This window comes from Arachis duranensis, chromosome 1 (assembly GCF_000817695.3).
Source record: "Arachis duranensis cultivar V14167 chromosome 1, aradu.V14167.gnm2.J7QH, whole genome shotgun sequence".
Classification (NCBI taxonomy): Eukaryota; Viridiplantae; Streptophyta; class Magnoliopsida; order Fabales; family Fabaceae; genus Arachis; species Arachis duranensis.
In genome coordinates this window covers 53868979-53881805 of record NC_029772.3, presented here as the reverse complement: position 1 = coordinate 53881805, position 12827 = coordinate 53868979, and the positions used below count along the sequence as shown (strand labels likewise).

Genomic DNA, 12827 nt, shown 5'->3' with positions numbered 1-12827 from the left:
TTCCTCTTTGGATTCGGCCATCTTGATAATATCAATGGCCTTGCACTCTCTTTTTGAATTCTCTTCTATATTGCTTGGGAGAGTACTAGGAAGAGTTTCAGTGATTTTCTTACTCAGCTGACCCACTTGTGCCTCCAAGTTTCTAATGGAGGACCTTGTTTCACTCATGAAACTTAAAATGGCCTTAGATAGATCAGAGACTATATTTGCTAAGCTAGAGGGGCTCTGCTCAGAATTCTCTGTCTATTGCTGAGAAGATGATGGAAAAGGCTTACTATTGCTAAACCTGTTTCTTCCACCATTATTAAAGCCTTGTTGGGGCTTTTGTTGATCCTTCCATGAGAAATTTGGATGATTTCTCCATGAGGGATTATAGGTGTTTCCATAGGCTTCACCCATGTAATTCACCTCTGCCATTGCATGGTTCTCAGGATCACAAGCTTCTTCTTCAAAAGATGCCTCTTTAGTACTGTTGGATGCATTTTGCCATCCATTCAAACTCTGAGAAATCATGTTGACTTGTTGAGTCAACATTTTGTTCTGAGCCAATATGGCATTCAGAGCATCAATTTCAAAAACTCCCTTCCTCTGAGGCATCCCATTACTCACAGGGTTTCTCTCAGAGGTGTACATGAATTGGTTATTTGTAACCATGTCAATGAGTTCTTGAGCTTCTACAGGCGTTTTCTTTAGGTGAATGGATCCACCTATAGAATGGTCCAGTGACATCTTAGAGAACTTAGATAGACCATCATAGAATATATCCAAAATAGTCCATTCTGAAAGCATGTCAGAAGGACACTTTTTGGTCAACTGCTTGTATCTTTCCCAAGCTTCATAGAGGGATTCACCATCTTTTTGCCTGAAGGTTTGAACATCTACTCTAAGCTTGCTTAGCTTTTGAGGAGGAAAGAACTTGGCCAAGAAGGCCGTGACCAGCTTATGCCAAGAGTCCAGGCTATCTTTAGGTTGTGAGTCCAACCGTGTTCTAGCTTTGTCTCTTACAGCAAAAGGGAAAAGCATGAGCCTGTAGACTTTAGGATCTACTCTATTAGTCTTAATAGTATCACAGATCTGCAAGAACTCAGTTAAAAACTGATAGGGATCTTCTGATGGAAGTCCATGAAACTTGCAGTTCTATTGCATTAGAGCAACTAGTTGGGGCTTCAGCTCAAAATTGTTTGCTCCAATGGCAGGGATTGAGATGCTTCTTCCATAAAAATTGGAAGTAGGTGTAGTATAATCACCAAGCATCCTCCTTGCGCCTCCACCATTGTTATTGGGTTCGGCCATGTCTCTTTCTTTTTCAAGATTCTCCGTAAGATTTTCTCCGGATTGTTGTGCTTTAGCTTCTCTTAGCTTCTTCTTCAGAGTCCTTTCAGGTTCAGGATCTGCTTCAACAAGAATGTCCTTGTCCTTTCTTCTGCTCATATGAAAAAGAAGAGAACAGAAAAGGAAGAGGAATCCTCTATGTCACAGTATAGGGATTCCTTTATGTGAGTAGAAGAAGAAAAGAATAGAAGAAGGAGGAGAAAAATTTGAACATAGAGGAGAAGAGAGGGTTCGAATTTTTAGATGAAGAGAAGAGTTAGTAAGTGAATAAATAAATAGAAAGAGATGAGAGAGAGAGAATTTCGTGTTTTTGAAAAAAAGTTTAGTGATTTTCGAAAATTAAGAGAAGAAATCAAATTAAAATTAAAATTTGAAACAATTAGTTAATTAAAAGAATTTTGAAAAAGGGTGAGGAATTTTCGAAAATTAGAAAGAGAAAAGTAGTTAGGTGGTTTTGAAAAAGATAAGAAACAAACAAAAAGTCAATTAGTTAATTGAAAAAGATTTGAAAATCAATTTTGAAAAGATAAGAAGTTAGAAAAGATTTTTGAAATTGATTTTGAAAAAAAGATATGATTGATATTTGTTTTGAAAAAGATTTGAAAAGGAAATTAAAAAGATTTGATTTTTAAAATTAAAATTGATTACTTGTCTAACAAGAAACTAAAAGATATGATTCTAGAATTTAAAGATTGAACATTTCTTAACAAGAAAGTAACAAACTTCAAATTTTTGAATCAATCACATTAATTGTTAGTAAAGTTTTTTGGAAATTTGAAATAAAGATAAGAAAAAGATTTTGAAAATCAATTTCAAAAAATTTTCAAAAATATAAAAGAAAAATGAAAAATATTTGAATTTTGAAAAAGTTTTGAAAAGATAAGATTTTTAAAAATGAAATCTTGACTTGACTAACAAGAAACAACTTATTTTAAAATTTTTTGACTAAGTCAACCCAAAGATTTCGAAAATTATGAGTAAAAACAAGGAAAACATATTTTTTATTTTTGAATTTTTAATGAGGAGAGAGAAAAACACAAATATGACCCAAAATATGAAAATTTTGGATCAAAACCAATGATGCATGCAAGAACACTATAAATGTCAAGATGAACATGAAGAACACTTTGAAGATCAAGATGAACATCAAGACTTATTTTTGAAAAATTTTCAAGACAAGAAAAACATGCATATCAAAAATTCAAAAAACAAAAAATGCATATCAAAAACAACAAAAAACAAAAAATATGAAGATCAAACAAGAAGACTTACCAAGAACAACTTGAAGATCATGAAGAACACATGCATGAATTTTTGAATTTTTTTTTTGAAAATTAAAAAGATGCAATTGACACCAAACTTAAAACTTGACTCTAGACTCAAACAAGAAACAAAAAATATTTTTTTTGATTTTATGATTTTATGATTTTTTTTTTGTATTTTTCGAAAATTATATATTTTAAAAAACAAAAACAAAAAAAAAATTGTTTTGAAAGATTTTTGAAAACTTTTTTGAAAAAAAAAATTACCTAATCTGAGCAACAAGATGAACCGTCAGTTGTCCAAACTCGAACAATCTCCGGCAACGATGGTACCAAAGACTTGGAGCTCTCAAACATGAATCACACTTTGTCACAACTTCGCACAACTAACCAGCAAGTGCATTGGGTCGTCCAAGTAATAAACCTTACGTGAGTAAGGGTCGATCCCACGGAGATTGTTGGTATGAAGCAAGCTATGGTCATCTTGTAAATCTCAGTCAGGCGAATTCTAATGGTTATGATGGTTTTCGAATATAAGGATAAATAAACAGAAAATAAAGATAGAGATACTTATGTAAATCATTGGTGGGAATTTCAGATAAGTGTATGGAGATGCTTTGTCCCTTCTGAATCTCTGCTTTCATACTGCCTTCCTCCAATCATTCTTACTCCTTTCTATGGCAAGCTGTATGTAGGGCGTCACCGTTGTTAATGGCTACTTCCCATCTTCTCAGTGAAAATGGTCCAAATGCTCTGTCACAGCACGGCTAATCATCTGTCGGTTCTCGATCTTGTCAGAATAGAATCCAGTGATTCTTTTACGTCTGTCACTACACCCAACACTCGCGAGTTTGAAGCTCGTCACAGTCATCCCATCTCAGATCCTACTCGGAATACCACAGACAAGGTTTAGAATTTCTGGATCTTAAGAATGGCCGCCAATAATTCTAGCTTATACCACGAAGACTCTAATTAAAGAATCCAAGAGATACGCGCTCTAGCTCTCGCTTGTTGAACGGAAGTGGTTGTCAGGCATGCGTTCATAAGGATGGATGATGATGAGTGTCACGGGTCATCACATCCATCAGGTTGAAGTACGAGTGATATCTTAGAACAAGAATAAGCTTGAATTGAATAGAAGAACAATAGTGATGTCATTAATTCTCAAGGTACAGCAAAGCTCCACACCTTAATCTATGGTGTGTAGAAACTCCACCGTTGAAAATACATAAGTGATACAGGTCCAGGCATGGCCGTGAGGCCAGCCCCCAAAATGTGATCAAAGGATCAAAAGATAATCCAAAGATGGTCAAAAGATCCAGAGATAAGAATACAATAGTAAAAAGTCCTACTTATACTAGACTAGCTACTAGAGTTTACAGAAGTAAATCTAAGTGCAGAAATCCACTTCCGGGGCCCATTTTGGTGTTAAACGCCAAGTTGTAACGTGTTTTTGGCGTTTAACTCTGGTTTGTGATGTGTTTTTGGCGTTTTACTCTAGAATATAGCATGGAACTGGCGTTGACTGCCAGTTTACGTCCTCTAAGCTCGAACAAAGTATGGATGATTATATATTGCTGGAAATCCCTGTATGTCTACTTTCCAAAGAAGTTGAGAGTGTGCCATTTGGAGTTCTGTAGCTCCAAAAAATCCACTTCGATTGCCGGGAGGTTAGAATCAAACAACATCAGCGGTCCTTTTTCAGCCTGAATCAGATTTTTGCTCAGGTCCTTCAATTTCAGCCAGAAAATACCTGAAATCACAGAAAAATAGACAAACTCATAGTAAAGTCCAGAAATGTGAATTTTGCATAAAAACTAATAAAAACATCCCTAAAAGTAGCTAAATCCTACTAAAAACTACCTGAAAACAATGCCAAAAAGTGTATAAATTATCCACTCATCAATCTCTCAACACCAAACTTAGAGTTTGGCTGTGGCCTCCCAACACCAAACTTAGATTTTGAATGTGGGGGCTCTGTTTGACTCTGTATTGGGAGAAGCTCTTCATGCTTACTCTCCATGGTTACAGATGGAGAACCTTGAGTCTTTACTATAAGGCATTCTTCATTTACATGAAGGATCAACTCTCCTCTGTCAACATCAATTACAGCTCTTGCTGTGGCTAGTAAGGGTCTTCCAAGGATGATGCATTCATCATCATCCCTCATAGTGTCTAAGATTATGATATCAGCAGGGAAGTAAAGGCCTTCAACCTTCACTAGCGCGTCCTCTACTAGTCCATAAGCCTTTTTCATAGATTTATCTGCCATCTCCAATGAGAATTTCACAGCCTGTACCTCATAGATTCCCAGTTTCTCCATTACAAAGAGTGGCATCATGTTTATCCCTGACCCCAGGTCACACAGAGCTTTTTCAAAGGTCATGGTGCCTATGGTACAGGGTATTGAGAATTTACCAGGATCCTGTTTCTTTTGAGGTAAAGTTTGCTGAACCAATGTATTCAGTTCATTTGTGAGCAAGGGAGGTTCATCCTCCCAAGTCTCATTACCATATAGCTTGGCATTCAACTTTATAATTGCTCCTAATATCGGGCAACTTGCCCTTCAACAACGTTTTCATCTTCTTCAGGAGATGAATAATCATCAGAGCTCATAAATGGTAAAAGAAAATCCAATGAAATCTCTATGGTCTTTGTATGAGCCTCAGATTCCTTTGGTTCATTATTAGGGTATTCCTTACTGATCATTGGACGTCCCCTGAGGTCTTCCTCATTGGGATTCATGTCCTCCTCCTCCTCTAAGGTTTCGGCCATGTTGATTATATCAATGGTCTTGCACTCTCCTTTGGGATTCTCTTCTGTATTGCTTGGGAGAGTGCTAGAAGGAGTTTCTGTAACCCTTTTACTCAGCTGGCCCACTTGTGCCTCCATATTTCTAATGGAGGATCTTGTTTCAGTCATGAAACTAAGAGTGGCCTTAGATAGATCAGAGACTATGTTTGCTAAGCTAGAAGAATTCTTCTCAGAATGCTTTGTCTGTTGCTGAGATGATGATGGGAAAGGTTTGCTATTGCTAAACCTGTTTCTTCCACCATTATTATTATTGAAGCCTTGCTTCTGTTGATCCTTCAAAGAAAAATTTGGATGATTTTTCCATGAAGGATTATAGGTGTTGCCAAAGGCTTCACCCATGTAATTCACCTCTGCCATTGCAGGGTTCTTAGGATCATAAGCTTCTTCTTTAGAAGATGCTTCTTTAGTACTATTGGATGCATTTTGTAATCCATTAAGACTCTGAGAGATCATATTGACTTGGGTCAATATTATGTTCTGAGCCAGTATGGCATTCAGAGCATCAAATTTCAAGAACTCCTATCTTTTGAGGCATTCCATTACTCACAGGATTCCTCTCAGAGGTATACATGAACTGGTTATTTGCAACCATTTCAATAAGTTCCTGAGCTTCTGCAGGCGTTTTCTTTAGGTAAATGGATCCACCTGCAGAGTGGTCCAGTCACATCTTGGAAAATTTAGACAGACCATCATAGAATATATCTAATGTGGTCCATTCTGAAAGCATGTTAGAAGGACACTTTTTGGTCAGTTGTGCTTATCTTTCCCAAGCTTCATAGAAGGACTCACCATCTTTTTGTCTGAAGGTCTGAATGTCCACTTTAAGCTTGCTCAACTTTTGAGGAGGAAAGAACTTGGCTAAGAAAGCCGTGACCAGCTTATCCCAAGAGTCCAGGCTATCTCTAGGTTGTGAGTCCAACCATGTTCTAGCTATGTTCCTTACAGCAAAAGGGAAAAGCATAAGCTTGTAGACTTCAGGATCAACTCCATTGGTCTTAACAGTATCACAGATCTGCAAGAACTCAACTAAAAATTGATAAGGATCTTCTGATGGAAGTCCATGAAACTTGCAGTTCTGTTGCAGTAGAGAAACTAATTGAGGCTTTAGATCAAAATTGTTTGTTCCTATGCCAGGGATTGAGATGCTTCTTCCATAGAAGTTGGAAGTTGGTATAGTAAAATCACCAAGCATCTTCCTTGCATTGTTGTTTGGTTTGACCATAATTGTTTCTTTTGCTACTTCCTTTTCAAAAATTTCAGTGAGGTCCTCTTCAGAGTTTTGTGCTTCAGCTGCTCTTAGCTTCCTCTTCAGAGTCCTTTCAGGTTCAGGATCAGCTTCAACAAGTATGCCTTTATCTTTGTTCCTGCTCATATGAAAGAGAAGAAAACAAAGAAAATATGGAATCCTCTATGTCTCAGTATAGAGATTCCTTGAGGTGTCAGAGGAAAACAAGAATGGAAGCATGAGGTAGGTAAGGAAGAATTCGAACACACCAAGAGAGATGGAGTTCGAATTGACAATGGAGGGGGAACGTTAGTGGTTAAATAGAAAAAGATAAGAGAGGGGGAAAGAATTTTCGAAAATTTTAATTAAAATTCAAAACAATTAGTTAAATAAAAGAGAATTAAAAAAAAGTTTAATGTTTTTCGAAAATTAAAAGTGAAAAAGTGGTTAGGTGGTTTTGAAAAAGATAAGAAATAAATTTGAAAAAGATAAGAAGTTAAAAAGATTTTGAAATCATGGATTTTTAAAAAGATATGATTTGAAAAAGATATGATTTAAAAGATATTTTTGAAAAACAAATTAAAAAGATTTGATTTTTGAAAAAGATATGTTTGAAAAGATATGATTTTGAAAAAGATATGATTGAAAATATTTGATTTGAAAAAGATTTGATTTTGAAAAAAAAAATATGAAGATTTGAAAAAGATTTCATTTGAAAACAAAATTCCTCTCCTTGTGTCATCCTGGCGTTAAACTCCCAGGAGCTGCATGTTTTGGGCGTTTAACGCCCAATTGCTACATGGTTTGGGCGTTTTGAACGCCCAGCTTTTTCTCTATAATTCCTCTGCTTTATGTTCTTGGATCTTCATTTTGCTAAATCCTTTATTCAAGAAGATATGTTCTCAATTTTGAAAAACAACAAAATGAGTCAAAACATATAATTCTTGGATCAAAACACAAGATATATGCAAGAACATTATGAACGTCAAGATGAACTCCAAGAACAATCTTGAAGATCAAGGTGAACATCCAGAACTCAGTTTTCTTAATGAAAGAAAACATGGAGGACACCAAACTTAGAACTTTCTCATGTTTGGGCCATATGAATGCAAGAATGCATATGTAGAACATCATGCAGTGCAAATCAATAAATCATGAAGATCAAACAAGGTAAATCATCAAGAACGACATGAAGATCATCAAGAACACAATGTATGTGTTTTGAAAATTATAAGACAATTAAATCATGCAATTGACACCAAACTTAAAATTTGGCCCTAGATTCAAAAAAGAACCATGAAATATTTTTTGAGTTTTTATGATTTTATAATTTTTTTGGCTTTTCGAAAATTAATTTTGGAAAAATGAAAAATAAGAAAAATTTTGAAAGATTTTTGAAAACTTTTTTTGAAAAGAAAATAAAAAGTACCTAATCTGAGCAACAAGATGAACCGTCAGTTGTCCAAACTCGAACAATCCCCGGCAACGGCGCCAAAAACTTGATGCACGAAATTGTGATACCCAATGGCGCCAACAATTTGGTCGGACAATTGTAATCTCACTTCTTTGTCACAACTTCGCACAACTAACCAGCAAGTGCACTGGGTCGTCTAAGTAATACCTTACGTGAGTAAGGGTCGATCCCACGGAGATTGTCGGCTTGAAGCAAGCTATGGTCACCTTGTAAATCTCAGTAAGGAGGATTCAAATGGGTTATGGAGTTTTAAAAAAGATAAATAAAACATAAAGTAAAGATAGAGATACTTATGTAATTCATTGGTGGGAATTTCAGATAAGCGTATGGAGATGCTTCATCCCTCTTGAATCTCTGCTTTCCTACTGCATTCATCCAATCTTTCATACTCCTTTCTATGGCAAGTTGTATGTTGGGTTTCACCGGCGTCAATGGCTACCTCCCGTCCTCTCAGTGAAAAAGGTCCTCTACGGTTTCCCGATTGGCTAATCATATGTTAGCTCTCGATCGTGTAGGAATAGGATTTACTATCCTTTTGCGACTGTCACTACGCCCTATAGTCATGAGTTTGAAGCTCGTCACAGTCATCCCTTCCTAGATCCTACTCGGAATACCACAGATAAGGTTTAGACTTTCCGGCTCTCAGGAATGGCCGCCAATAATTCTAGCTTATACCACGAAGACTCTGATCTCACAAAATGGAAGGCTCGGTTGTCAGGTGAGGCAACCATGCGTCATGGACCAGGAATCCAAGAGATACACACTCTTGCTTTCGCAGGTAGAACGGAAGTGTTTGTCAGGCACGCGTTCATAAGTGAGAATGGTGATGAGTGTCACAGACCATCACATTCATCAGGTTGAAGTGCGAATGAATATCTTAGAATAAGAATAAGCATGAATTGAATAGAAGAACATTAGTACTTTGTATTAATACTCGAGGAACAGCAGAGCTCCACACCTTAATTTATGGTGTGTAGAAACTCCACTGTTGAAAATACATAAGGGATAATGGTCCAGGAATGGCCATGAGGCCAGCCCCTAGAACGTGATCAAGAGATCAAAAGATGATCAAAAGATCCCAAGATGAAAATACAATAGTAAAAGGTCCTATTTATAACGAAACTAGCTACTAAGGTTTACAGAAATAGGTAAATAATGTAGAAATTCACTTCCGGGCCCACTTGGTGTGTGCTTGGGCTGAGCATAGAGCTTTTCACCTGTAGAGGCTTCTCTTGGAGTTAAACGCCAACTTTGGTGCAAGTTTGGGCGTTTAACTCCAACTTTTATGCCAGTTCTGGCATTTTGACTTCAGAATAGGGCAGAGAAGGGGCATTTGAACGCCAGTTTGCATCATCAAAACCCGAGAAAAGTATAGATCATTATATATTGTTGGAAAGCCCTGGATGTCTACTTTCCAACACAATTAAGAGCACGCCATTTGGAGTTTTGTAGCTCCAGAAAAGCCACTTCGAGTGCAGAAAGGTCAGAATCCAATAGCATCAGCAGTCCTTTTTCAGCCTCTGAATCAGATTTGTGCTCAGGTCCCTCAATTTCAGCCAGAAAATACCTGAAATCATAGAAAAATACACAAACTCATAGTAAAGTCTAAAAATGTGAATTTTTCTTAAAAACTAATAAAAATATACTAAAAACTAACTAAATCATACTAAAAACTATATAAAAATAATGCTAAAAAGCGTATAAATTATCCACTCATCACTCTGCACCTATTATAGCACCACCTAGCTGGGATCTACCCTTTGAATTGATGTGTGATGCATCTGATTTCGCTGTTGGTACTGTTCTAGGACAAAGGAAAGATAAGCTAGTGCATGTTATTTACTATGCTAGCAAAGTCCTCAATGAGAATCAAAGGAACTACACCACTACAGAGAAGGAACTTTTAGCCATAGTCTTCACTTTTGATAAGTTTAGATCATATCTTATTGACTCAAAAGTTACTGTTTTCACTAATCAAGTAGCCTTCAAATATTTGTTGGCCAAGCAAGAATCCAAGCCTAGGTTGATAAGGTGGGTCTTGCTACTTCAAGAATTCAACATAGAGATAAAAGATAGAAGTGGGGAAGAGAACAAGAAGGGTGACCACCTCTTGAAAATTCTACATAAAAAAGATGAAGCACAACAATTTGAAGTGAATGAAAGCCCTTGGTTTGCTGACATAGCCAACTTCAAGGCTATTGGGGAGTTGCCCACCAACATCAACAAGCACATGAGGAGGAAGATACTCAATGATGCTAAACACTACATCTAAGATGAGCCATACTTGTTCAAAAATGGTGTTGATGGAATCTTGAGGAGATGTATTTCACAAGAAGAAGGGCAAGAGGTGTTGTGGCAATGCCATGGATCTGCATATAGAGGCCATTTTAGTAGAGAAAGAACAGCAACAAAGGTGCTCTAATGTGGATTCTTTTGGCCAACAGTATTCAAAGATGCTAAGGAATTGGTATCAAGGTGCAATAAATACCAAAGAGCTGGCAATCTACCCAAGAAAAATGAGATGCCACAGCAGTTTATCCTGGAACTTGAGTTGTTTGATGTATAGAGAATTGAATTCATGGGTCCCATCCCTACCTCATACTCAAATAAGTACATTCTAGTGGCAGTGGACTATGTATCTAAGTGGGTGGAGGCCATTACAGCACCGACAAATGATAACAAGGTAGTCATGAACTTCCTTAGGAGGAACATCTTTAGCCAATTTGGAGTACCTAGAGCTCTTATTAGTGATGGAGGGAGCCACTTCTGCAACAGACCATTGGAAGCCCTCCTCTTGAGATATGGAGTGAAACATAAGGTGGTAACACTTTATCACCCTCAAACAGTAGACAGACAGAGGTATCCAACAGAGAGCTAAAGCGGATCCTAGAGAAAACTATGGGAGCGTCAAGAAAGGGCTGGTCAAAGAAGCACAAAGCCTTTTGGGCACTCAAGCTACTAAGTTTCGATAGTAATACTGCTGGGGAGAAAAGGATCTTGCAACTGCAAGAATTAGAAGAATTCAAATCTCAAGCATATGAAAATGCCAAAATCTACAAGGAAAAAGCTAAGAGGTGGCATGATCAAAAGATAGCAAGAAGAGAGTTTGTAGAAGGTCAAAAGGTGCTACTATACAACTCAAGACTCAAATTCTTCCCAAGGAAACTTAAGTCTCGATGGTCAGGACCTTTTACCATCCTTAAAGTATCCCCCTATGGTCATGTAGAACTCATGGAGGACAAAACTCAGAGAACTTTCACTGTAAATGGCCATAGACTCAAACATTACTTGGGAAACTCTTTGGAGGAGCAGAGAGTGAGCTACAACCTCAACTAAAGATGGAGGAATGTCAAGCTAATGACATTAAAGAAGCGTTGGTTGGGAGGCACCCCAACACTCTATATCCTTTTGATCTCTTGCTTTCTAGAATTAGCTTCATAATATCCAAATTAGATAATTTAAGTTCCAGTTTAATACTTTTGTTTCTTTTGCTTTCTAAGAGTAGATTGTAAGTGATAGATTAGGTAGTTTAAATATCAGTCAAATGCCTGACAGTTATTAATTCTTTAATTTGTTTTTTTATTTGTTTTCTTTTTCTGAAAATGCAATTTGATGAACACACTTATTGATTATGAGTGATTGGGCCGTGAACTAGCTAAAATGCTATGTTTGGTGTGGTCACTAACCCACTTAATCTAGGATTACAACCCTTTGAAAGAATTAATTTTGAGAGTAAGCCTAGAGATTAAGTTTGGTGTGGCCACCACCATATGATGTCCATATAGCGAGCCCAACATGTTCTTAATCTGAACGTATTAAGTAAATTGGCTATGCATCAAGGTCACTTTAATGTGTTCAAAAGGAGTTAAAGAATGTGAAAGAAATGAATTTATCTAACCTTTATGAACACATTAAAGACCTAATGATAAACCCAATTTATTAGATGCAAGGAAATTAAGTTTGGTATCCCAAGGGACACTGATGAGCGGATAATTTATACGCTTTTTGGCATTGTTTTTAGGTAGTTTTTAGTATGATCTAGTTACTTTTAGGGATGTTTTCATTAGTTTTTATGCTAAATTCACATTTCTGGACTTTACTATGAGTTTGTGTGTTTTTCTGTGATTTTAGGTATTTTCTGGCTGAAATTGAGGGACCTTAGCAAAACTCTGATAAGAGGCTGACAAAGGATTGCTGATGCTGTTGAAATCTGACCTCCTTGCACTCGAAATTAACTTTCTGGAGCTACAGAACTCAAAATGGCGCGATCTCCATGGCGTTGGAAAGTAGACATCTAGAGATTTCCAGAAATATATAATAGTCTATACTTTATTCGAGATTTGACGACGTAAACTAGCGCTCAACGCCAGTTCCATGCTGCATTCTGGAGTCAAACGCCAGAAACACGTCACGAACCAGAGTTGAACGCCCAAAACACGTTACAACTTGGTGTTCAACTCCAAGAGAAGCCTCAGCTCGTGGATAGATCAAGCTCAGCCTAAGCACACACCAAGTGGGCCCCGGAAGTGAATTTATGCATCAATTACTTACCTATGTAAACCCTAGTAGCTAGTTTAGTATAAATAGAACTTTTTACTAGTCTATTAGATATCTTTGATTGTATTATTCAATCTTTTGGGATGTTTAGTTCTTAGATCTGGGGGCTGGCCATTCGGCCATGCCTGGACCTTTCACTTATGTATTTTCAACGGTGGAGTTT

General features: G+C 37.0%; 1 non-coding gene across 1 annotated transcript; it reads left to right on the top strand.

Annotated features, from left to right (window-relative positions):
• Positions 1–783: 783 nt before the first annotated feature.
• LOC127742731 (small nucleolar RNA R71) lies at positions 784–891 on the top strand. Its single transcript, XR_008004108.1, has one exon. It is a non-coding gene; the product is annotated as a small nucleolar RNA R71 (small nucleolar RNA).
• The last annotated feature ends 11936 nt before the right edge of the window (positions 892–12827 follow it).